The following is a 27,515-nucleotide window of genomic DNA, read 5'->3' on the forward strand; positions in this document are numbered from 1 at the left end:
CTTACGGTCAGTTAAGTAGGAGTTTTCCATACCACAGAGATTTCAGTCAACTATTCCTAGATATTTCAAGTTTCTCAGTTGTCTACAGGAAGCGCGAGGCTGGTGTTCTTCCACAGGAGCATAATCTGAACCACTAACGGGAAACATACATGTAATTTTAAGCTTTGTAGTAGTCCCATTGAAATGAAAGTCAAAAGACCCAGGTAAAATGAATTTCAGTAATATATTTTACTTAACCCTAAAATACACCCACATTACTGTCATTCCAACATACAATCAATAACACAAAATGAGATAGTTTTACATTCTTTTTTTTTGTATTCAGTCCTTAACATCTGGTGTGTATTTTACACATACAACACATCTCAGCTCAGATTAGTCACATTTCAGATGTTCAATAGCTACATGTGGCCAGTGGCTAGTGTACTAGATAGCTATGTTCTAAGTCCTAACGTTTCATGTGCTGCCTTGACGTCTTTGAGCCTCACGGGGGCCCCCAAGTCCTGAGTAGGAGTTCCCCTGCTCTTGCCACCCAGTGGGAAAGGCTCCCAAAGCTAGTTGCCCCGGCAGCCAGACCAGCTGCGCTCCACCTGGTCCTCAACAAGCCAATCACATCCTCCTCTGGGAACCGGAAGTCACCTCACTTTCTTGCTACTATGAAGCTCCTCCCACAGCCCCTGCGGCTTCCCTTTGCTCCCCGGTGCAATCCCTATGTGGCTCCGTGTGGCATGTGGTATCCCCCTCCCCCAAGCTGTATGTATGTGGGTCTAATAAACTGCTGTCAATATCCTCTGTTCTGTCCAGTGTCACGTATTCCGCTCTCTCCAGAACCCTAGGGCAAGGTTCTCTCTCCCCCCGCAATGAGGTGAAGAGGAGGTGAGCAAAACAATAGCATGGGTCTATACTTTTAAAGAGAGTTTTCGAGTCAATTTTTCAAAAACATCTGGAGGAATTTGGACTCCTCTATTAGCTTTCTCACATTTACATTACCTGAAAAAGTTTACTTGTACCCTTGTCTGTAAATGCATTTTCTTATTCTGTTAATGTTTTTGGTATTCCACGATGCTAATCTTTTAGCTCAGCCTCGCAGCTGATTACGTGTGGGTTCTGTATTATTTTGTTGCATGTTCTGATCTTTAGTGCTCATGCTGAAGGTGACCGACAAAATCATCATTATTGGACAATAAGATGACTTCACTTCAAAGATAAAGGGCTACTCCATGGCAAACCACTCATTTAGTCTGAAAAGGATGATAAATACCCAGCTGCCCTGGCTTTTCCTGCGCCTGTGGCAAGATCACTGAGCCAGCTCTCCACCTCTGAATCCTCTGGACATTGGAGATGAAATCTTATTGTCATCTCCGGTCTAGAGACCCTGAGCTATCCTTGAACCTTCTTCCTGATCTGCCACCTGTATACAGCAACCAGTGGGCTGCTGTCCCCTCCCCCAACATACTACTTGCAAAGCATCTTTTGAACATATACATATATATCCCTTCTCCATGCCCTTTGCCCAAGCTTTCATCCAGGTCTTCAGAGTGCCTAAGGTGAGCCATCAGACTCCTGTTTCAATGGGTCTCCCTGTCTCCAGGCCATCTACCTTCCCTCCGTCCTCTGCTCTGCGACCCAGGTGGTCCAAATCTCAGAGTTCATTAATGACTTTTTCGTCTTAAACATCTCCAACTGCTCTTCACTGCTACCAGGCAACCCCCAAATCCCTGAACCTGACAATCAAGACTGTTAACAATCAGGCCCAATAGACCTTTTCATTTTAATCTTCGGCCTCCTTGTCTCATTAATCCCCATTCCAAATTATTTCCAGACAAATCCAGCACCTTCATTCTATGGTATCTTTATGGAAGCTGGCTCTCCGCTTGCCTTGACTTGTCCCTAATTCCTACCTCAAAAAAAGAAAAAAAAGAAAAGAAAAAGAAATAGAGACTGGATTGAACCTATGAAAGGAAAACCACACGTTGCAATGTCGGACACTGCCTTGTGGCACACAATGAAGCCCCAAGTCCTCCCTCATGGGCCAAGCACAGCTTATTGTCAGCCACGCTAGACACGAAAGATAGCCGTGAGTCACCAGCTGCTCCCAACAGATTTATTTGTGTGATTTGCGTTATCGGTAAAAGTGGCTGTAAAGAAAAAGCGTATCTGTAAACGCATAATAAAATGAAAATTGCATTTCACTTCATTATAGTTTATGGAGGCTCACTTGGCAAAGATGGCTCCTAGAGAAGAGGGTAAGGAACAGTCATTGCTGCGTTCAGTCAGAAGGAGCAGTAAATCCTGGCTCTATCAATTAGTTCAGGTGCGTAGCCTCTCTGGCCTCAGCGTTCTCATCTGTAAAATGCAGATAATAAGTTACCTACCTCCTGGAATTTTAGAAGGATGAAGCGAGAAAATCGATATTATGTACTTACCCAGGACATACAAATAGTGCTACTGGTCTATCACATGTTTATTTTTAACTCTTACATTTATCACAGTAATTAATCCTAGCGAGAAAATTGTCTCTGATTGGAAAAACACGTTAGTAAATGCCTGCTATGGAGTATGGAACCCCAAGGTTTTTTTTGTTTATTTGTTGGGGGGCATTTTTTTTTTTTTTACCGTAAGAGTATGCTATTTCTACTAACCCTAGTGGTGATGAGAACCAGAGGGAAGAGATATCTTGGTGTCTCCCATACCTGGCACTGAATAAAAGCAGCAGGCTCCCCTATCCACAGGCTGGCGACTAAACTTTTGTTAGAGTTCCATCATCCTTATCAGTTATTTACCCACATTTTTCAGCCTGGAGAAATTTCAGGGTTTTTTTCCCAAAACACTGGTGCCTTAAACAAAAGGTGCAAGAGTGTAGGAAGAGGAATCTTGCCAGGGAGGCAGGGAGGCACAGAAGAGAGAATGTGCCAGTGCTGAGAAATTAGCATCTTAAATGAAGAAGGAAGGGACTAAATATTTATTGAATATCTACCTCACACAGGTCCTTTGCTGGGTAAGTTATACAATAATAAAAACAACATTAGCTATCTTTTTTTTTTTTTAATTTTTTTTTTCAACGTTTATTTATTTTTGGGACAGAGAGAGACAGAGCATGAACGGGGGAGGGGCAGAGAGAGAGGGAGACACAGAATCAGAAACAGGCTCCAGGCTCTGAGCCATCAGCCCAGAGCCCGACGCGGGGCTCGAACTCATGGACTGCGAGATCGTGACCTGGCTGAAGTCGGACACTTAACTGACTGCGCCACCCAGGCGCCCCAGCTATCTTTTTAAAATAATAACCATTTGCCATCCATTGTACTAATTGTCTTACATACCTTTTCTTTTCTTTTTTTTTTTCAGTTTATTCTCATGACAATGTTGTAAGCATTTAGGTAGTTATCTCCATTTTATGGAGGAGGAACTGAAGCTCAGAGAGGCTAAGTAATTTGTCCAAGATCACACAGCTAGTTTTTTTTTCTTAATTTTTTTTTAATGTTTATTTACTTTGGAGAGACAGAGAGAGACAAAGTGTGAGCGGGAAGGGGCAGAGAGAGAGAGAGAGAGAAAGACAAAGAATCTGCAGAGGTCCCAGGCTCTGAGCTGTCAGCACAGAGCCCGACGCAGGGCTCGAACTCACAAGGCGTGAGATCATGACCAGAGCCGAAGTCGGACGCTTAACCGACTGGGCCACCCAGGCACCCCCACACAGCTAGTTATTTTAATTCCAGCCAGAACTAGATGCTGGATCTGCCTGACTCCAACATGTCTGTATGCTCTTTTCCATGGACCACAGTAGCTCTCAATAGGCAAAGACCTCCAGGGGAAAGACTACCATTTCCTATGAATGAATGCCTGGCTCTTGTAGAGCTGCTCATTCATAGTAGGTGTGCAGGAAATGTTTACAGAATAAATAAAAGTAGGGAAAAGACCGGAGACAAGTAAGTATGGAGTGTTACATATATTGCAAAGGAGCAAGAGAGGGAACTAAGAGAAGGGACAAATAGGTGTCCTTCATAATTTAGAGTGACACCCTGTAGCATGGTTGCACTATTCTTGGTCAGCTACACTTAGTGATGCCCATAGTCAGGAAGAAAGTCAACTGCAGCGACCATCATTTTGAGAGCCTGGTTGGACTCTTCATACCTGCTGATTTCCATTAAATGCTGTTTAGAAAAATAATTGTGTGACCCTGCCCTGTTGTCATTAAATATAAATCGTTGGTTTGGCTGCTAAAATATAACACTCAAGGAGTGCGGAGAGACAAGCAATTGTTTTTTAAGATGCTTCCAACGGAAGGCAGGAGACACTAGATGGCTTCCCATTGGCTTCTGCCACACGTGCGCTGCTCACTCTGCTGGAGGCGCTGTGCTGTCCGTGTCACAGGGCCATCAGTCACGGATTATGGCTGCAAGGGGTGCCTGTGCTTAATCTCATTTTTGAATGAATTAATATTATTAGTTTTGACAAATTAATGGTATTAAATGTGCAAGGTTAGTATGAATTATGTCCACATCCACCTATTACTAAATGTGCTTCGTTCTTGTGCAAGAAAGTTTATTGAATCGATTCAGTGGAATCCTCTCTCTTTTCTGTATTTGAAAATGCCTTCTTAGAAGCCTTAAAAAGATGGGCTTGTGAACGTATGGACACGTGTTTAATGATATCAATCTGTACTATAGTCCAGGCTGAAAGGAGCTACATAATTGAGTCAGTCAACACAGGAAGATGAGACTTTGTGATGACTTATTATACATCCTTACCAATATAATTTTAAGTATACTCCATCCAAGAAAATCCTATATTTTAGAAAAGCTTTGAGCTTCCCTATCTTCCCTTCCCCCTTCCAATTAAAAAAAAAAAAAAAATCTGTGCTAAGGTATACCCATTTCCTTGGTATTAAAAAATAATAAAAAGAAAAAACAGCCATAGGTTTCTAGGTATCTTTTCCAATTTGAAACCATTTTTCCCTCTAACTTAACTCTAAATGAAATGCATGTTGTTAGAATCCCATGTCAGCAGAATGATGTCTGTGGTTGAAGATTTGGGGAAGATGATGAACAAGTGTGAATGAGCCTGAATGATTTTTCTAGTTGGTATTTTTAATTATTAATTTAAGGAGTACCTAATGTCCAATGCTGTGAATCTGCTCTTTTTTTAACCTGGACATCGTGGCACACAGCAATTGTCACATTTAGTCCCTGCTTTAAGAACCCAGATTCTGTTCAGGTAACAGGCACAGATTCTTTGATTTCAAGAAAGGTAGACTCTTCGCCCCAGATCTCTGGTAATCCCATTATCCTTTGTGGTGATTAGTGATCCAGTTCTGGATGATAAGATATAAGCAGAAGAGTAAAGCTTTTGAACCCCAGTGTCAAACACAGTAGGTGGCACTCAATAACTACTTGTTGCACTAGTGAGGTATATTCCATCTGTAAGATCTTAATGGGCATTTAACAAAAATATTCTGTATACTTATACTTCATTTTTTTAATAGTTGGGTTTTTTTTTAAGTTTATTTATTTTTGAGAGAGAGAGAAAGTGCAAGCAAGGGAGCGTGCGTGAGAGAGAGAGAGAGAGACAGAGACAGAGAATCCAAAGTGGGCTCATGCTATCAGTGCAGAGATCATGACCCAAGTGGAAGCCGGACACTTAACCACCTGAGCCCCCCATGCACCCCTATATACTCATACCTTTAATCAGTTTTACAGACTTTTTCCTAAAATATACATATATGTACTCAGGTGGCCATATCATTCCCTTCCTGGATTCCTTTATCTTCTCATTTAAAATTTCCACCATTTTCCACTTTATTAAAGTCTTTTGCCAACATTCGAGAGAGGTGCTGTCCCATAGAAATATGATGCAAACCACATACATAGTTTTAAATTCACTGGTAGCCACATTTAAAAAGTAAAAAGAGGGGTGCCTGGGTGGCTCAATTGGTTAAGCATCCGACTTCTGCTCGGATCATCATCTTGAGGTTCCTGGGTTCAAGCCCGCATCAGGCTCTATGCTGACAGCTCAGAGCCTGGAGCCTGCTTCGGATTCTGTGTCTCCCTCTCTCTGTTCCTCTGCCACTCACACTCTGTCTCTGTCTCTCTCTCAAAAATAAATAAAGATTAAAAAAAATTTTTTAATAAAAAAATATATAGATGACTTACTAATTTGTGAGTAAAAATCTTCAGAGGGTATATGTCTTATCCTTTGAAGGATATTTTAACACCACACACCTAATATTTTAGATATCAAGACAGATATCAGGACATAATATCAGGACAGAAAAGGACTTCTGAAGGAATTTTTTTAGGAGGCAAGGCTCTCAGGGTAAATTTTCTAAATATACACGGACCTGTTGTGAATGGAGAAATACACAAGGGTTTCATTAATAGGCAGTCCCTTATGTACAGTTTGCATTAGTCATTGTCCAGTGACAGAGCGTAGTCTAGGCGGACTTGAGATAAGAATTCCAGCTCCAGGTCTGGCCACCACCTAGATCTGTGATCTTGGTTGTCTCCTTGCTTCCTAGTTTTCAGTATTTGAAGGGAGCTGTTTAGTTCAACTCATTTCCGTGTGGGTATAATGGCAAAGACATGGGCGGGGCCTCCCTAGAGGGCTCAGTTCCGGGGCCACACCCCCCAGTGCGGACAACCCAAGGCGACTGCACCTGAAAGGACGCCTCACTCTTGGCACCTTTCACAAGCTCCGTGGGATGTATTGTTCAAGGTGGAAATTTCAAAGTTGTATCAACATAATGTTGAGAAAAGGACAGAAGGATGAGTGTCCCTTTCCCTCTCCCCAGCTCTGAGCACAAGATCCAGGAGAAGCTGCCCCCTACCCAGTAGAGTCTAAAGGACCACCCTCCAAAGCTCATGTTTTCCTCAGAGTGTAATGGAAAGGCTACTAAAGTCTCTGTGACTATTTGCCTCAGAAGCAGGGCTTTCAGAAATGATTCTCAAATGTTGCTAGATCCTAGCAGAGCTGCCATTACACATGTATTTTGATTCACGTGGCCCTTGAGGAGGCTACTTTAGATTCCATCTGGTCCTTTCCCCGAAATTCAATTTAATTCAGATCTGTCCAGTTCAATATAATCTGTCTCTGGGTGTGCCTTAATTCAGGTCTGGTCCCAACTCTCCCACTCAGCTCTAGACCTGTGATCTTGGACAAACCCCATTCCCTGTACTCCATCCTAGCACTTCCCAGTAATGCTCCAGCCCAATTCTTAAGCTACTCTTCCCATGTTTTTATAGTTGGAGAAGTGTGTTAACTCCTCTATTAAAAAAAAAAAAAAAAAAAAGATTCCACAGATAAATAGAGAATACTCTTCCTGTCCATGGCCTGTGTGTGTGTGTGTGTTTCCCAAAACTTCTTTCAAACTTGAGGTTTGTAATCCTGAAACACCTTTTTGGTTCTTCTCTGGAGACTCCTGAGTGTTCTTTTTTTTAACCAGTATATTTTGTACCACACCTACCAGCCCCCAAGCAGGCACTAATCCCCCACAGTGATTAGCCCTAACCAATATTTAAGCGCTTAATTTTTTTCTAGTTCTGTTTGTTTTTCCCATGACACTAATTCATGGGTAGGTTATAACAATAGCCACAACAAATATTTAAATTGCTAGAAACCTTATTTGGGGAAGAAAAAAACCCTCTAGAGTGTCATTTGTTTGTATCATTACTTTTGTTTTAAAATTCTGCCAGGATTTTCACCCCACACCTTACTTCATTCTAAGTATTTTAGGAATAACTAACAGTGAACTTGTCTGTGTAAAACTGCCCTGAGCTATTCTTTAAGTTAATTATCACTTCTTTTGGTTCTGTGAATGGCTGTTCAATGACACTGTCAGCAAGTGGAATGAACCAAATTACTTTAATTATGGAGTAATTGCACAGAGTGATGGTAATTAAATCTTGATCAGTTTAAGTGAGTGAATTAATTGCTTTAACTTGGAATGCACACCACAGCAAGAGGAGTTGTTTTGTAGTTTAATTAACACCATCCACTAAAGTCTTATCATATCTAAAATGTAGACAATTAATGAGTTTGATATTATTCTCACCTTCACAAGAACTAGGACAGAATACACACTGAGAAAGGTAGTATACTATGGGAATGAAAGAAAACTTAATATTCTTGTCACTTGTATAGATATATTGGTTGCAATCTCTGCTTTGCCTTCTGGAGAAATGTGCTAATAGAAATATTTCCATATAATTAGCTTCTGGCCCCATTTCATTTCAATATTCCCTGATCTGTGCAATAGTATACATTTCCAAATTTGTTAATGTTTTAGATTTCTGCAGCCTGAATTTCATTGTGAATCTAGCCATCATTTACTTCCTTTTAGTTTGTTTGGAGGAGTCTTGGCCTCGTGAAGGTGTGCTTGGGGTCTTCATACAATTTGATCATTGATCAAGCATCACTTAGCAGTTTTGCATTTCCATGCTTGTTCTATTATCCATCCCCCAGTGCTGGGAGATGTTTTCTGTTTTTAGAGGAACTTTTCTGCCAAGATCTAAATCAGCGATGCTCAGCCTGGACTGTGAGTTAGACCTACAGAACTTTAAAAAATTACCAATGCCCAGGACCCCTCCAGAATCTAGAGGAGGTGGGACCTCAGCACATATATGTTTGAAAAGCTCTTCAGGTGATACTAAAGTGCATCACAGGTTGAGAGCTGCTTCAGAAAGTCTATGCATACCATCCCATTAACCCTGAGAGAAAGATGGTATTATCATAAATTTCCATATAGAGACCCCCTGGCTTGTTCAAGTGGTCCAGGATTGACACGTGGATCCAATCCTCAGACCCTCTGCTGCCATGTCTTAAGAGACCATTCTTCATAAATCTTTTACAACCATACTCTAGAATAAATCAAATTGAGAAGTCCTAGTTTGCAAACTACAGAAGCAAAGAAGGAAAGGAAATGAACATGATTTATTTAGCAGTCTTGGACATTGTCTTATTAAGCTCCATATAAGGAAAAGAGATATTGTTCTATGCCTCAGGACTGTTAATTTGTGCACAGTTGGCTTCAGAGTCATTTCTTAAGTGTCAATGGGTAGTAATGATTAAATAGAGTTTGTCAAGGGAATGACATCTGCCTGTTAGGCCCTGACTCGAGTCATAAGTAAACTTCTCAAGGTTATCCATTGCCAAAACCAGAACTTGAATCTGGTCTTCTCTCGGAGTCCACAAACATGGACATAGGATCTGGCTCAGAGTTAACACAACACAATGGGAACTTGGCCCAGGAAAATGTGTGGGTTTTTGGAAGTGTTCACACATGAGTTGACATGTGATTTGGATTCTAAAAGTAAGGTAGTTCTCTATGTGGCGAAAGAGAAAAGGTCCCAAAAGCCAAAGGAACAGCATGTGCTAAAGGACAGGTGTTGGAAACTACATGTGGTCTTGCTGTGACTACACGACATACCGTGGAGGAGAGCAATATGTTAAAGCCAATGGCCCCAAGCCATCAATAACCTCTCCCAGGCCTAAAAGGTGAATTCATTTAGCTTGTGGTAGCAAGAAAGAATCATCAGCAGGAGGTCTGAGGGGCAACCTGGTAATAGAGAGTCAGGAGGGGCTCATTACAGGATTCAGGCTCTTTCTGGGTGGTTCCAAGGAGGGTATGAGAAAGTGGGGGCCTGTTCTGTATTGAGAGCTATATGAAGAGCAGGGGTGATTCCATAATTGGGTGTTTAATCATTATATCCAGGAGATGGAAGGATCGAAGTGGGGCTAGCATCAACTTTCATGTCAGCTGGGAAAGGGTGATAGTTAATTATTGTGTGGAGAGTCTCCTTGTCTCCATTTGTCTCAGACACGGTCGCGGAGCAAAGCTGTCTCATCATTGTTCTGTGAGCGCAGGTTGTGTTCAGTTGGGAACATCACAGGCTAGTTGCCAGGGATGCTTTCTACTTTCCATTGTAGAATGGATTGCCATTTAAGGAGCTAGGACTTAAATGTTGAAGAGTTTTACAAAGTGGAATGATATAGCACAATTTCTGTATGAGGGAGACCCCTCAGGTAGCTACGTGGAAGATGGCTTTGAACGTGGCAAGACTGGAAACAGATGGCCCAATAACAGCAGAGGCAAGAAAATGCCCCAGAAATGGGAATAGAGACGAAGGAATAGCTAAGAGACGCCACAGGGGCAGAACAGGAAAACTTGTTCTAAATAACAACTCAGTGACAGTGACGATCCCAAGCTACTTGGATAAATCAAGCATATCTCATTGTTTCATTGGGGAAAGCTCCTTTGAAATTTTAAAGGGATTCCTTTTCTTTGAAAACTAAAACCCACTGGTTACTACTTCCTGCTGGGCAAATATAATTTCCTAGGCACCTGAAACTTGTCACAGCTCTGGTAATGTTTCCACAGTAGCCTTTTCTTACTCGGGATGCTAAGTTTGCAATATAGTCATCCTGGTACAAGTCAGAGCAAATATACCAAACAAAGAGACTGCTGGTCCCAGGGTTTCTTGGGAGATGGACTCTGTCTGTGGTCTAAGGCTGTGAGTCCTGAATCAGCAGCCAGGAGCCTGAGCAGCAAATAGGAAGGACAGGTGGTGAAACAGGGTCAGGTCACCTGGCTCAGACAGTCTCCCCATGTCTTCATCCCATTCTACCCCGATGGGCAAAAAAGAGTAAAGGGGCTTTCTGGAAAAGCACAAAATCAGTAGAATGCAGTAGAACCCTGGAAACTAGGACAAAAAGAAAAAAAAAGAGAAAACTCTCTTTGGCATGAGGCAGAAGGTTGTCAATAACTGAACATAAAGGAGAGGAGACCATCTTATTTTTTAGAAACCAAGTGCTAATTATATTGTTGTCCCGCTTTTTTTTTTAATCCATAAAATTGTCATTTACTGATGCAAAAATAGATGCCTAAAGAAGACTCACATGATAGAGGGAAAAATGAACCAAACAACGAAACCCTGTCACAATAAATCATAGAGCATTACAACTATTAATGACCATGAGGAAAGAGGGAGAGAGGATATGGAGAGACCCAAAAGTGTTCCCTTTTAGTCTTTTTCTTTGTTTTTTTGGGGGGAGATTGCCACAAATCACTTAATTTTCATCTTTGAGAGCACATTTATATGAATAGCTTTTAGCAGAGTGCTTCTTAACATTTACTTCTACGCCATTTAACATAAACGTTTTCAAGAGCAGACTTGGTCTGAGAGCAACATTTCACAAAACTCAAATGTCTTATTTACCCAGTACTTGTAGAAGCCTATTCTGTGGATTAATCTTTTCTAAAACCATTTTTTTAAGCCACATGAAACCCTCAGAAAGTGAGGATTCTATTAGTTCATGACCTTATGTTTTATGGAGAAAAAATGGCTTTGCAACACATAAAATGTATTAATGTAGGGATAGAAATCTTTATCCTTCCACTTATATCAGGTCCAGTCAACAGGATGGATTAGGCCCTAAATAATCTGACATTAGTATTAAAACAAACATTTAAAAACATATGTATCCATTACCAGAACATTAGGTATGGGGCTTTATTTCTTGGTATTAAGATATATCTTGACCCCAAAAATATTTGGTAGAAATCATGACTACATGTGATGTTGGGTAGGGAAGGCAGATTATAACTTACATCACTTCTTCGATTAGTAACAGAGGAAAGATTGATGGCCATTTAAGAACTGATTAGTGAGACAGCAGATTAAAAAGAAGGTAACTTGTGACATATTTTGCTTCTCTGCCTTTGGCTGTGTCCAACTGCAGTACTGAAGGACATGTCCGCCACGTGCAAACAGCGCATCAGTGTTCAGATCCCACAACTGAACTGTGCTGTAATTAGCACAAAAAGCATGTCGACGTCTCCAAAAACCATAAGCAGTTCAATTATCAACAAATTGGAAGTGGCATTACATACAGCTACATACATGGTTAATTTAAATTATTTTCTGAAGATATAATTTTACATATTTCAAAATGTTATGTCATTCCTATCCAATTGCCTAGCATTTTCCGACACCCAGTTATCACTCATGTCTTCAACCCATTTCATTTTGAGCTCCCGCCATTGGTTTCCATTCTGACAAAACCCATGGCATACCTACTATGCATGCATAGTACTTCGTTCCTGCTCTCATGGAACTTACAACCTACATGAAGAATATTAAAGGGTAAATGGTGGCATCTTAAAATAACACAAAATCGACAATCTAAGCCACAACATATTGCTTAAAGTGTCAAATAAGTAGAACAGGTCATATAAATGCTCTCTGCTTGTGGCAAGCAGGAAATCATTGTTAGGTTGGAGTAGTCATTTGAAGCTTTATGAAGAAATGGGCATTAAGCTGGCTCGTGAAAGATGGATAGGGGCCATGGTGTGCTGGTAAAACAAAACAAAAACAGAAAACAAAAAAAAACAAACAGTTCTTGGACTGGGAGAGCTTGATCTGTAGTTTTTGCAATTTCCAAAAATATCCCCACTGTGGCTAATTTAAAGCTACCAACCTAACATCATGGATTATGAAATGGGAGAGAGATGCTCACAATTGGCTCTTGTGAGCCAGTACGCGCTGACTCCAACACCACTGAATGGAAGATTTACAAGTGGTAAAGATTCATTCAGTTCAACAAGCGCTTTGAAAAAAAGAAAGGATGGTGTGGTTTTAGTATTTTGCCTGATCTCTCCCCACCTCCCATTCCAAATTCAAGCTCAGCCCTAATTATAAGTCAATTAGCTTTGGAAACTACATTAAGAACGTTTCCTGGGACGCCTGAGTGGCTCAGTCAATTAAGCCTCTGACTCTTGACTTTGGCTCAGGTCAGGATCTCACGGTTGGTGGGATCAAGCTCCCCCATCAGACTCTGCCCTGATAGTGCAGAGCCTGCTTGGGATTCTCTATCTCCCTCTCTCTCTGCCCCTCCCACTCTCTGTCTCTCTCTCTCTCCCTTTCAAAATAAATAAATAAACTTAGAAAGAAAGAAAGAAAGAAAGAAAGAAAGAAAGAAAGAAAGAAAGAAAGAAAGAAAGAAAGAAAGAAAGAAAGAAAAAAAGAAAGAAAGAAAGAAAGAAAGAAAGAAAGAAAGAAAGAAAGAAAGAAAGAAAGAAAGAAAGAAACTTTCCTATTAAAGGTGACAATAGCGATCTAACATCAGCAGTGCCTTTGAGGTACTGTCCCCAGGGGCAATGATAGTCTCCCCCCTGACCTACTTACAACACCTTCTTTCTCAGCGTCTCTTAAGAACAGGACACACATTTCCAAGATGATGCGCTCAGATTAGAAGCGCAGGCTGCGTCCCAGGACAGATCAAAGTTACATACAAGCACAGGATGACTGGATTTAAAACTTGGTAGAACTTGGCTGATTTGCTCTCGCTCAGCTATACGTTTGAAGTGTTCAGTGGGGATCCCAAGTCCTGATCTCATCGCTCAAGAAATGTTAAAATGCCTCTGGTGAATCTGACTTTAATTCACCATGACTGCTAAAACAGAAGCTTTGGAAACTAACGCAGTAAGCACATCTCCTGTGTGAGATCAGAGCTCGTAGGGGGATGTTCTGCAGCAACTTCTTTGGATATGTGTGTGTATCCAAAAAAATTAACATGACTTAAGTATTTCTAGCAATTTTCCAAGGGCAGATGTAAGACTGAGTGGGGAGAAAAGGTAATTTGCCCACTCATTCATTCAACTATAAAAAGATGAAAATAGACCTCACTCTCTTTGCTTCAATCCTTGCCTCCTTTCTCTTTCTTTTTCCCTTTTATTTTCTCTCCCCAATCCCGCCCCCCCCCCCACATTTTTTTTTTTTTTACCTCACCTCCCATGAACCTTGATTAACAGACAACCTCAAAGCTTACAAATATGGTGTTTGGAAGAACTGTTCTGACATTTCCTGGGATGAGATTGATCCAGTGATCTCTAGCAAGAGTCACGAAAACCCAGAGCAACCCCCAACTGTTTGCTGCAAGGCAAATATTGCAGCAGTTAGAGACAAAGAAAATTGCAACCTGGGTCAGACCAGAAGGTTGTGTACCCCTCCCTTCCCAAACTGCATCATCTTCGAGAGTTAATGTGTCTTCAGATCCAGATTTGCATCAGCTGAATAAAGCCTTTAACCTCTATTAGAAATACTTGAACTATTTCTTTTTCTCTGACACAACAAATATTTATTGAGCATTTCCTCTGGCTCAGCACTAATCCTGTTGCTTTGGGAGTGTGAGTGAACAGTACAAAGAAAAGATCCCTGCCTTCATGGGGTCAACATTCCAACTCTCCACCAAACCATGAGCTGACTGATTGTGGATATGGAACAACAGGTTTACATAGGGAAGTTATAAACATAAAGGCTGAAGGCAGAAGTCTAGGACTTTAGACCCACTGCCCATTCCCCAAATAATATTTATGTCCATAATCTCCTCTCTCATGTTCCATTTTCATTCTAAATTGGATAATGAGGGGCTCCTGCGTGGCTCACTCGGTGAAGCATCCAACTCTTGGTTTCAGCTCAGGTCATGATCTCACAGTTGTGAGATTGAGCCCCACATTGGGATCCGCACTGAGCATGGAGCCTGTCTGAGATTCTCTCTCTCTCTCTCTCTCTCTCTCTCTCTCTCTCTCTTTCTTTCTCTTTCTCTCTCCCCCTCCCCGTCCTCTGCCACTCATGTGTGTGCACACACTCTCTCTCTCAAAAATAAATTAGTAAATTTTTTTTTTATTTTGAAAAATAAATTGGATAATGAAACAACTTTTATTAAAACACTGCACTTTCCAGAAAGGACCCCCAAAGTACCAGACTCGTAGGGATGATATGAAGTGGAAGATTTAAAATACAAGTCTTAATTTATTTGACAGAAGAAATGGAAGGTCAAATGCTTAAGACAAAAGACTACTGATTTCTCTGAGAAACATACAGCACCTGGCTCAATGTTGTGCAAGAATTTCTAAGGCAATAAAGGACTACTACCAGAATAGTCGTTTAGTGTCTAGAACTCCTCATGCACCATGATAATAAAAAGCGGAGTCACTTGTAGATTTTATTGTTTTTAGACTCTCTGCAGACAATGCACCTTCATTTTGCCTGTACCATGGGCCGACCATCCTGATCAGCCCCCTCTTGGTACACCACTGTTCTTTCTTCAAACATTTTCTTAGATTCATCTCATCTATAGAGTCATTTTGACTAGCCTATGTCAAGCTGACTCCTAGTATCTGTTTCCTCTATGATCTTCTATAGCCATTATAATCTGTTTCTCTTAATTAGCCCTTATTTAAATGCAACCAGGAGTGTGTGAATTACTCCTTCCTGCAGATCCTGTATCTTCTCAAACTTAATATCATGAGAGCAGGACTGGGTCTGGTGTCCACCACCCACCGAGTGATAGGTGCACAGCAACTGTTCATCATTTAGGAGCCAACAGGATGTGGATGGCTCTGTGCAAACAAGTATCCCCTGAAAGGCCTGCTTCCTCTCATGGTAGGTAAGCACATCAGTGTCCCATCTTGGGCCCAAACTGGATTTCCTGCAGAAACTCAGCTATGTCTAATGACCCAGTGCAGCTGGCCCACTGTGGAAAGAGATACGAAGCCAGAGAGCTGACCTAGGAGCAACATTCCAGGAACAAAGGCCAGAACGCTGCTGAGTACAAGGTAAGAACTTATGTCTGAAGTCAGGAAAAGAAAAGGAGGAACGGCAAATCTTAGTGAGACCTCGAGGCCCAAGCAATACAGCCTGGAACCTGGGGAACAGAATGTGTCTCCCATAAGGGTAGGACTCTGCCCAACTTTGCCGCAAATCCCCGTGCCGTCTCAGACAATGGCAGGACCACCGTGAGGGAGCAATACGATGGGGAAAAAATTGTAGCATCAGAAAAAACCAGTGGTGCCTAGGAAAGGCGACAGTACCTGACAAGGGCCCACCTACTAATTACAAAAATCCTAACATTTATTGAAAACACACCTTGCTCCAAACAGTAGGCTAAGGTAACTTATGCATATTGTTTATTTACTATTCACTATCCTTTGAGGTAGTTGATTTCATGGCTATGATGTGACAGAACCAGGATGGTAGTTGACTGGTTTTGTTCAAGAACAAACATGGGAGGCACCCCCCCCTCCCAGGACCCATAAGACATGCTTGTGGGTGAGGTCTCCAGGGGCTGAATATTGGGGTGAGTTTTTCTGGTGGCTATTTTATTCATGTGACCCCATTTGATGTCACTGTCGGTGAAACCCCAGAGAATGTGAGTGACAATAATAAAATAATCATACTGGCTTAAGGAGAAGGTAGATAACCACAAATTACAAATAAACAAAGTAGTCCAGGCTCAAATGTCCAGAGGGGTGGGATGGGATAGAGGGAGGGCACCGTGCTGCGATACTGTCCCCAGGGCAGATCACTAACTAGGAAGAAACTGATTAGCACAGAGGGCTGGCAGATTGTTGTCCTGGGAGGAGCCTGAAGGGTGTGCACAGGAGAGAGGTGGGAAGTCTGTTTCCCTCCCCCTTCCTTCCCCACCACCCCTGGAGGAGGCTAATTAGCTGGTGCCAGTTACTAGGCCAAAAGAAGTGACCGCTCCTTTCGCTTAGACCAGTGGTTCCCAACCCATGCTGAATGCCGGACCCACCTGGGGGCTTTAGAAATAGCCCCACTCACTGGCTCAGAGATTATCATTCACTGGGTTGGGCTGTGGCCTGGAGGGGCAGATCAGGATTTTTTTTTTTTTTTAACTTCCCCCAGATGATTTTAATGTGCAGCTGTCTTGGTTGAAAATCCCTGGGTTAGGCCAAGCCCAGATGAAGGAGAGTTGATTGCACCCAATATTTATTGAGCAACTACTATTCTCAGGCACTGTGCTGGGTGTTTTATGTGGATCCTTTCTAATCCTTAAAATTAACTTGCAGGTAGACATGCTCCTCTCTTTTTGAGGAGTAAACTAAGCCTCATGGCTAAATCAAGGTCACAGAGGATCCATCCCATCTGCCGGCCCCCAAACCCAATCCTTTCCTGTTATATGTTCTGGAAGGACAGTACCATCATTTCAACCTCTGAAAAGAGAGGTGGAAAGAGACCAGAGATTATCTTCTCAAACAGTCTTCATGAGAGATTATAAAGACATGAAGGGAGACCCCGCCAATGTCACGTAATTGCCTTGGAACCTGCAGTTACCTCTGAAAAATGTTTGCCTCTCTTACTGTTTGTTAGTAGTTTGTGTCTCTTATTCTGATAATGGTGCCATGCTAGGTTCTAAGGGATATACCAGGGAGAGAGAGAACACAATGCCGGTCTTTAGGAAATCTTTTGTTGAGTTGAGTAGTAAATATTAAATGAAACCGCTTTGGGATCGTAGTATGAGGTTGGGGGAGGTTATTTGAAAGGCAGAGAATTGCTCTAACCCCTTTTTATTTAAAAGGTGGTCCTCTGGGAGCCTGGGTGGCTCAGTGGATTAAGCGTCCGACTTCGATTCAGGTCATGATCGGACGGTCATGGGTTGGAGCCCTGCATTAGGCCCTGTGCTGACAACTCAGAACCTGGAACCTGCTTTGGATTAAGGTGTTACTCAGTATAAGGGCTTGTGAGTCAAATGTTAGAACCTGCTGTCTCCCTCTCTCTCTGCCCCTCCCTCGCTCACGCTCTGCCTCTCTCTCTCAAAAATAAACATTAAAAAATATATAAAAAAATAAATAAGTAAATAAAAGGTGGTTCTTGGGGTACCTGGGTGGCTTAGTTGGTTAAGCATCCAACTCTTGATTTTGGCTCAGGGCATGTTCCAGCAGTTTGTAAGTTCGAGCCCTGCATCAGGCTCTGCACTGACAGCACAGAGCCTGCTTGGGATTCTCTCTGCCCTTCCAGAGTGCGCATGCACATGAGCGTGTCCTCACCCTCTCTCAAAATAAATAAACAAACATGAAAAAAATAATTCTTAAGGTGATCCTGAGACCATCTGCACCAACATCCTGTGGGAGCATTCCAGAAATGCAGAATCTCAGTCCCGCCTCCCCCGGACTTAGTGGTTCAGAATCTGGGAAGTGATATATTGATATATTAAAGTTCGGAGGCAGTGGTCATGAGCAATCTTGGCTACTTATGCCCCATAAGTTGTTGCTTTAGGAACATCTGTTTTATTCTCTTTTTCCTCAGAATTTCCCCCATCGGCACACACTTTTTTTTTTTTAAGAGCATAGTTGCAATTCTCCCTGCCCTTCTTAAAGGCCATGAAACCAGGACGAAAAGAGAACCAGGATCTCGTTCACAACTAAGTCTTTTGTCAGGTTTCCCGCCAGGTGCCCTGGCACAGCTGTTGATATTTAGTTACGTTCTGCACCAGCAATTCTAGCATTTGGGAAGTGAAATTCATTTTTCTCTCTCTGGCTTATGAAAGCCTGGGGCAAAGGAGGTGAAGAAAGGGGGAACTCGGAGGAAATCAGTATTGGAAGTATCAGGTGTGGCAGCGAGGTCAGACCGTTTCGGTTTAGGTCCCGGCGTTTTATTTAGGCCTTGGCAATCTATCCCTTTAAACGGAGAAGAGAGAATTTCTTTAATAAGGCCACAGACAAAGGTTTGTAGTTCGAAGGGGCTCAACATTTGACTCACAAGCCCTTATATTGAGTTACACCTTAAACGGGGGTTGTATTATGCCCTATGTTTGGAATAATTACTCTCAGAAATGTTCAGGGGAGTCCTCTCAAGCATGATCTTCAGACACTTGTAATATTATTTGTCCCATTTAATAAGAAAACCATAGCCCCATGTAACCTTACATGAATGTATGATTTTCATTCAAGTGAGTCGCTTTAAGTCCTAGATCTCCTCTTTTACAAACCTGTTCTGCTTTTTGTTTTAGGCATGAAGAATAAAGACCTGCCTTTACTCCTGAACAGATTCAAAAACAAAATCCACTGAAGGAGAGGAATGAATTTGCAGATATTGGGAAACTCTGGAGTTTAAGGATTGTGGGTGACTTTGAAACAAATTGTATCATTCCTGAAAAGTTGCAGATTTACGCTACATAATGTTTGCATTTGGGAAAATTAATTATGATCCTAAGTCATGGGTCAGAAATATAATTAAAATGATTAGTGTCATAGGATAAAAATAAAAAGCAAGGCCTGTGACAGCTTCCCACATCCCCCCCCCCCCCAGCTCCCCAGAAAGGCTCTTAAAGGAACATTTAAAACACAAGTCTTTGTTCCCTCAATCTATGGTGCTCAGGTCAGGTGGACCCTGCGGCGTGGCTGAAATATTTCAAACAGTCACTCACAAATGTGTCATTTGACCTGCTGTTCTTCCAAAGAGGTATGAAAAATGTGTTTCTTGCTGAGATAACTTGAAATCAAATAAACATAATCTCTTTAATTCTTTCTAAATAGTTCCATATTTTAAGTCTAAACACAATAGAACACAAAGCTTCTAGCTTTAAAAAAAAAAAGTTTTTTTATTTTTTTACGTGTGTGTTGTTGGATGTTTTTTTTTCTTCCAGTTTGTGTTAGTTAGATTTTAAGAGTATAATTTACATTTCAAACCAAGTGGATATATTCCCTTCAGTTTGGAGACACATACACAAAAGATAGTAACATTTTTACTTGGTTAAATGTGTACGTGTGCTTTCATAGGAGTGCCATCTTTAAGCAAAGACAAGCATTCTTATTTATGTTAACCATCACTTGATAAACCAGAGGGACGTCTAAACCAAGGCTTGCAAAAAATGGAATGATGTTTCCCTATGTAAAATTGGTTCTGGTCCATTGTTTTTATTTAGATGCAATAATGGCACTCACTCAAGTTTGTAATAACACTGTCATGGCTGAAGGGAGTTTGTTTTAGGTATTATATCTATTATCTGCTTCCTCTCCCTTCTTTAAACAGAATCTCCAAGGAGAAAGTCTGGATGTGGCGTGGGTTTAAGAAGAAATGAAAAATCAAAAGCTTTCCTAAAACCTTATCGGCCGGGTAGGATGTTATTTTAGATTGTTTGAAGATTTTTAATGATTCTTGTTTGTTTGCCCTTGACATTGAACATCGAGTAAAACAGAACTTGACTTATTCTTAGTGGAGAATTATAAGGCTCAGAGTCCTTGTATGATGTTATATTAATTTCCTTTGCTATTTTGAGGCAAGGCTAGCTAACCTTTTGCCCAGACAAGGAATATTTATTTATCTGGTGCTCCCTGGCCACGGAGAAATTGAGCCATTCGGAAGCATCCACTTTCCTTCACCACCACTAGAGTGTGCTCTACTGCTATAAGATTCAGAATGTTTTCTTCAGAAGGTTGGCAAGGTAAATGGATGAAATGCCTAGAAAAATTCTTTCCATCTAAATTGCGTAAGTGTCCCTTTAAGTGTCTTGGTAAGACTGGATTATGTTCATGGATTTGATTAAGGTGGAACTGAAGAATTTACCTTCAACATTAACACATGCCAGTATTTGGCAAGAGTTCTTTTGTTTGTTTGTTTGTACTTCAATTAGCTCTAAGCACTGAGTTCCAGTGGGGTGGTAAGAAATATTATTTCCTCCTCCATCCACAAACTATATTTTCAGGCAATAACTCTTTCACCTTATTTATAAAATAGTGTGGCTGTGGCCCCAGTGCCTGGAGGCACAGTGGGGTGACCTGGGCTGAATGAACTCCTGGGTGTCAAATGCCCTTGGTCTCAAGTCCCTGGCAGAAGCCTCTGGCCTCAGGGCCGGCTCAGTGAGGGTCTGCATTGGAGGCTGCTCGTGCTGGAGGACAGCACGTGCTTCTTGTGCTTCTCAGTGTGGATCTAGCACCTTCTAGCAGCATCTCCTCATCCTTCAGCTCTCTGCTGGAACAGAGCTCTGTCTTTTGCTTTACTTCTCCCTGGGAAAGAGCAGATCATGGAGACTCTCTCTAGACGCTGTGGTCCCACAGTCCCCTTGTGCTTCCAGTGACGCACAGTCCTTTTGCCCTTGGCATCTAAATAACTGCCGACCCGATGTAATTTCCTTCTCCAAGCACCTGTCACTGTTGCTCCAGATAAGTCTGACAGGTTTTTGTCACTGGGACCACTTGTCTCCCTGAGATGTCTGAGACTCTCTGCTCAGGGTTCAGTGACCACAGTCTCTGCGGCTCACATTTTCCTTCTGACCAGAAGGCAGCCCAAGACCACTTTCACAGAAGTATGCCACTGGGTCTGCCTGGACACATGGAGGTTCAGCTCAGGTCCAGCTCTGGGGGCCACTCTGAAGCAGATTGGCCTGAGACGGACCAATCTGAGGTGGCCCAGTGTGCCAGGCTTCCTTTGCCCCGGTTGGGCCCGGAGGGCCCCCCGCCCCGGCACCTGTGTGGGACTCCGTGCTGCCCTCTCCACATGAACCTTAGTTAGCTATGGAATAGAGAGCATCCCAACCCCCTTTTCAACTTGGCAGTGATGGTGAATCTCTTCAGTTGATGGTTTCTCTGGTACAATAGGGACACAAGCAGGTAGTTTGGGAGATTTCAGGGATACCTCCCATCCCTGTGCATAATAATCCCCACCTAGCCCCTTTCAAAGCCACTCCAAATAAAAGCAGAATCTAAATAAAAGTAGTGTTGTGGGCGCTGGGGTGGAGTTGGTTAAGCGTCCACTTCTTGATCTCAACTAAGGTCTTGATCTTATGGTCTGAGTTCAAGCCCTGCGTTGGGCTTCATGCTGGGTGTGGAGCTAAATAAACAAACAAATAAATAAATAAAGTGCACTTGCTATGTGAGCACAACTTTAAGCCTAGTCATATCATGAGAGGCCTCTCCAGCTTCCAACAGAGTCCCATCCACATGGACATCCATAAGCCATCTTTCCTCTGATGTGGGTCTGGGCAATCAGTCCTAGAGACTCCCCTCCCACAAACCCGGGCAGCCAGCCCCTACTGGATCTAGGCCTCCTGGGGGAACTGAGCACCATCCGTCTTGTTGCTGATCCCAAGATTCTACCAGGACCAGGACCGCCCCCCCCCCAAATGCCACTTTTGGACACCCCACAGGCTCCTAAGAACATTCATGGAGATAGTTTGTGTGATAACAAAGCCTCCAAGCTGATCCTGACTCTTCTCTTGAATTTCCTTCAGCCTCTGTGCTTGGCTGACTTACAGACAGTCTTTGGTCAGAAAAAAACGACAGAAACCCAGGAATCTACTTCTCCCTTGAGCAGCAGCATGATCCTGTGTATGGAAATAACACAGGCCCCCAATTCTTCATCTTGTCAGTTGTAATTGTGTGATCAAGGGAGTTTCCCCAACTTTCTAGGTCTCAGTCTCCGTCTTGTTTGTTTGTTTGTTTGTTTGTTTAAATAAAGGAGAGGTGCTATGGGGAGCAGGCTCAGCATGGTATACCACTACTCCAAAAGTGACAACCAGTGTTACTAACTCAGGCAGAGATGTGGGCAAGCTGGATGCCTAACTGATCTGCTCATGGTTTACTCAATCACATTTGTCAAAACTACCTTTAAAAAGGAAGTCGTGGGCACGTGGGTGGCTCCATCAATTAAGCACCCAACTTCGGTTCAGGTCACAATCTCACAGTTTGTGAGTTCAAGTCCTGTATCAGGACTTGCTGATACAGCTCTGCAGACAGCTCAGAGCCTGGAGCCTGCTTCAGATTCTGTGTCTCCCTCTCCCTCTGCCCCTCCCCTGCTTGTGCTCTGTCTCTGTCTCTCAAAAATAAATAAATGTTAAAAAAAAAAAAAAAGGAAGTCGTTGTGTTATTCCTTCTTGGGTTTCTCTTACTTGCTGACCAAGCTGTAATTTCAAAGCAACAGAGGTCTGACAGACTTGAAAAGAGAAAGAGAATATTGAGAGTTGCACAAAAATAAGTATTTTCCTACCACAATATTGACTTGCACCACTGAACATGCCATAATATGTCGGCTTTTAAAAATCATTGCAATTCTTTGACTGACATTTATTAAACATATGACGGGAGAAGTTGGAGATATAAAAATGAAAAACAAAACAGTGGTTCCAATTTCTGAGCCTCTCCCATTCCACCTGGGCATAGAACCACACACCCAGGAATTGTAAAGAGAGATTGTTAAATAGAATTTATTTTGCATAACTATAGTTACAGCTTATGATGACAAAAACTATTTGACAATCTCATGCCAAAACAAATGCACTTATGTTTGGGAGTATTTCCCCTGAAAGCATTTTACTCTTTAAGCATAGTGGCAGGAATGTGAAATGTAGTGGGAGAACACTGGACTAGAGGGCCAGGTTCCAGCTCTGCCATCAGCCAGCTGTGTGGCTCAGGTGAGACACTTAACCTTCCTGGTGTCTGCCTCTCTATCAGTAAACGGAAGAGTTATGACTTTGTAACTTTAGAGCTGTGAGCCCCAGATCACGCTAATCAACAGCATCATCTGCGAAGCTTTGAAAACGTGCAGATATCCAGACTCTACCTAGAACGGCTAACTAGAATCTCCAGGGGTGGGCCCAGGAATCCACAGTTTTTAAAAGTTCTGCCACATGTTGCTGATGATCAACTGGTTTAAGGAATGCCTGGTAGAAAACTGGCCACATCTGGTCTTTCTTTAACCCGCCTCTTTTCTCACCCTACGTAAAAAGATGTCTCTCAAATTTATTCCATTGCCTTCCCACTCCCTGTTCAGGGATTTCATGACCCCACTCCTTTGCATCCGTGGCCTTAAACATACACCCCTGCTCCTCCTGTTTGCTCGGGTTCCTCCTCCACTGGGAACCCACGCCGTTCTTACTGTTTGGGTTCCTGTCCCTGCAGCTTCCCCATGGGTGGAGTCTCCTCTCAGGATGAGCCCGGCCCCTCTCACCCCACCGCCACCCCTCACACATCCACACACCCGAGCTCTGGGGCCAACCCTAGCACAGGACCAAGGCATTTCAAAAACTAACTCAAGGATTCAGTGTCAAATCAAGGAGTCCAAACAAGATAGTTGTCCATCATGGGGGGCCTTGGGATGAAATGTGGGGATATGAACTCTTGGTCTACCATTTGCTGGTTGTGTGGCTTGGGCAAGGTACCTAACCTCTCCATAACTCCTTAAATTCATCTGTAAAATAGGAATAAAAATGGTTTCTAGCTCACAAGTTGCTGGGAGTGTAAAATGAGATCATGTGTTAACAGCTGACATTTTTGAGTGCTTATTATGCCGCAGGCAGAGTTTTTATTCATTCATTTATTTTTTAATTTAAATCCAAGTTACTTAACATATAGTGTACTGATGATTTCAGGAATAGAATTTAGTGATGCATCACTTACATATGACACCCAGTGCTCATCCCAATAAGTGTCCTCCTTAATGCCCATCCCCCATTTAGCCCATCCCCCCCCAACACCCCACCCGCACCCTCAGTTTGTTCTCTGTATTTAAGAGTCTCTTATGGTTTGTCTCCCTCTCTGTTTTTATCTTATGTTTGCTTCCTTTCCCATATGTTCATCTGTTTTGTTTCTTAAAGCCACAATGAGATATCGCTTCACACCTGTCAGAATGGCTAAAATTAAAGCCACAGCTGAGTGAAATCACGTGATATTTGTCTTTCTCTGAGTGATTTTTTTAATGTAGCATCATGCACTCTAGTTCCATCCACGTTGTTGCAAATGGGAAGATTTCATTCTTTTTGATCACTAAGTAATATTCCACTGTATATATATGACACATCTTCCTCATCCATTCATTTGTGGATGGACATTTGGACTCTTCCTGTAATTTGGCTATTGTTGATAGTGCTGCTGTAAACATTGGGGTGCATGGGCCCCTTCGAATCAGCATTTTTGTATCCTTTGGATAAATACCTATTAGTGCAGTTGCTGGGTCGTAGGGTAGTTCTATTTTTAATTTTTTGAGGAAGCTCCATACTGTTTTCCAGAGCGGCTACATCAGTTTGCGTTCCCACCAGCAGTGCAAAAGAGATCCTCTCTCTCCCCGCATCCTCGCCAACATCTGTTGCTGCCTGAGTTGTTAATTTTAGCCATTCTTACAGGTGTGAGATGATATCTCATTGTGGTTTTGATTTGTATTTCCCCGCAACAGGCAGTGTTCTAAGAATTGTACATACATTAATACATTTCTCTGGTGGAGGACAGTCTCAACCCAGGCAGTTAAGCTCAAAATCCACAGTTTCAGCGACTACTCTATAATTTGCCTAACGTACTTGCTGAAGCATCCAGCATACGCTAAGAATTGAATACATATTTCAAGAAAATCCAGAATCTGGGCCCTTGCTTTGTAGGTGGTGACTATTCCTTTATCTTGTGGTCCAATTTCCGCCAACTTCTGCATTATTCTCTATCCGAGACTCCATCTTACTGCCTTGTCTACTTACCCAGTTCCCCTAGAACTCAGCCACCTCCTAAGAGCTTCCTCTTATTAGGCCTTCCTTCCTGACCCCTTTGTCTTTAACCCCACATGATCTCTCTGCTCTTCTGCTGTTACCATGAGAAGGACAAGACTGTGCTAGCCTGATGGAAGATGGGAGACACGAAGAAGAGACATGTCAGACTAGTCCTCCCAGCCGAGGCCATCCTAGACCAGCTAACATCCAATGGATCCTCAGACCTGTGAGGAAACTCAGCCAAGATCAGCAGTTACCACACTGACTTCCCCATGGACAAACATAAACCCTTTTTGTTGTCTATTGCTGAGGTTTTATAGTGTTTTCTTACATAGCACTATTTATTGAAGCAATAGATGACTGCTATATAAAATTTTTTTAACGTTTATATATTTTTAAGAGACAGAGCATGAGTGGGGGAGGAGCAGAGAGAGAGAGGGAGACCCAGAATCTGAAGCAGGCTCCGAGCTGTCAGCACAGAGCCCGATGCGGGGCTTGAACTCATGAACCGTAAGATCATGACCTGAGCCGAAGTCGGACACTTAACCAACTGAGCCACCCAGGAGCCCCTAGATGACTGGCACATAATGTGAAGTGATATCACATGGATGCAATAAGATAAGCCAGAATGTGGGGAATTGTACAAGATACATAATCCAGTTTCTTCTCTTGTCCTGTAGAATTCCCCACATTCCAAAGGGAGAGATGTTACAGATTAAAGGAGACTTAAGAAACGTATGAGCCAAAGGCAATATCTGGATCTTCTATGAACCTCATTCAAACAAAGCCAGTATTAAAACAAAAACAAACAAACAAACAAAAACACATTTATGAGACAACCAGGGAAATTTAACACTAATAGGACAGTTGATATTAAGAAATCATTGTTAAACTTTAGGTTTTACCACGGTAATATAGTTACGCTTAAAAAAAAAAAGAAAGAAACCATATCTCTGAGAAACACATACTGAAACATTTATGGATGACATGATATAATGTCTGGAATTTTCTTTAAAATAACCCAGTGAGGCAAAAAGTAAGGGAGGGTTATTGATGAAACAAGATTAGCCACGTATTGGTACGTGTTGAAGCTGGGTGACGGGTACTAGAGATTCAGTATACTATTCTCCATAGTTCTGTGTATGTTTGAAATTTTCCATAATAAAAAGTAAGAAGAAAAGGAGGAGCCAAGATGGCGGAACAGCATGGAAATTTTTTGTGTGTCTCGTGTCCACGAAATACAGCCAGACCCACACTAAACCATCCTGCACACCTAGAAAACTGATCTGAGGATTAACGCAACAACCTACACAACCTGAACCACAGAACTCAGCAGGTACACGGCAGGGAGAAGTGAACTGGGGGAGAGAGAAGCCACGGAGGGCAGGAAACCGCTTTTGCATGGGGAGAGAGGACAGAGACAGGGGGAGAATACGGGAAAAGCACCCCCCCCCCTTTTGGGTGCTTTGCAGCTGGAGAGAAAATGGAAAAGTGGAAACAGCCGCAGGGACTGAACTAAAAAGGGAGAAAGGAGAGAGTTTAAATTCCATTAACATTATAAACAAGGGGAGCGCAGAGTCTGAAACTCTGCAGCTCAATACCTGGCGGTGCTCTGGTGAGAAAGGTGAATCCCCAGGAGCAGAGTGGGGTCCGGGGTTCTTCAGGCCACACGGGGAGAGGCGGTTTCCCTGCTTCCCAGCAGGGGACACCTGGTGGAGGCTGTGTGGGTGCCCCAAAGGCAAGGCCCCAGTGGACTCTGGAGAACAACCACATTCGCTGGCGCTGGAACAAGGTCGTTGGGGTTGAAGCCTGATGCCAGATGTGTTGTGATTTTCCATAATCCCTGAAACGCTGCTGCTACACTATCTCGTGAACTTTTTCTGGGGCGGGATGGCACCTGGTGTCAAGTCTCTGGTCTTCGGCAGCAGCATGGTCCCGCAAACGTTCCTGGGTGCGGCAGGCACCCGTCCATTGCTCGGTGAGACCCTCATGCAGAGGGGTGGAACGGGTCAAAGCCGCAGTCCCTCAGAAGTAAGGGGTCAGGAAAAACAGCCGCCTCTGAGACAAAACTCTGGAGGGAGGTGCTGCCTGGGGCTTGGTTACGGACTTTGTAAAAGCGGGGAGTGGACGAAAGCCGAAAACAAAAGACAGGTGCGCAACTGCTGATCAAGGTTCAGGACAGAGTTCAATACTAGAGGCTGGGTAACTGGTTGACGCCGTTTCCACCGCTCCCGCGCATGCGCATACGCACCTACAAG

At 42.7% G+C, this 27,515-nt stretch overlaps 1 long non-coding RNA gene across 1 annotated transcript; it reads right to left on the reverse strand.

The window, feature by feature from the left end:
* Positions 1-204: 204 nt before the first annotated feature.
* On the reverse strand, positions 205-27,515 carry LOC123386099. The gene is made up of 2 exons (XR_006599625.1): positions 26,859-27,515; positions 205-2,346 (listed from the first exon to the last, which is right to left on the reverse strand). It is a non-coding gene; the product is annotated as an uncharacterized LOC123386099 (long non-coding RNA).

The sequence above is a fragment of the Felis catus genome, chromosome B3, assembly GCF_018350175.1.
Source record: "Felis catus isolate Fca126 chromosome B3, F.catus_Fca126_mat1.0, whole genome shotgun sequence".
Taxonomy (NCBI): domain Eukaryota; kingdom Metazoa; phylum Chordata; class Mammalia; order Carnivora; family Felidae; genus Felis; species Felis catus.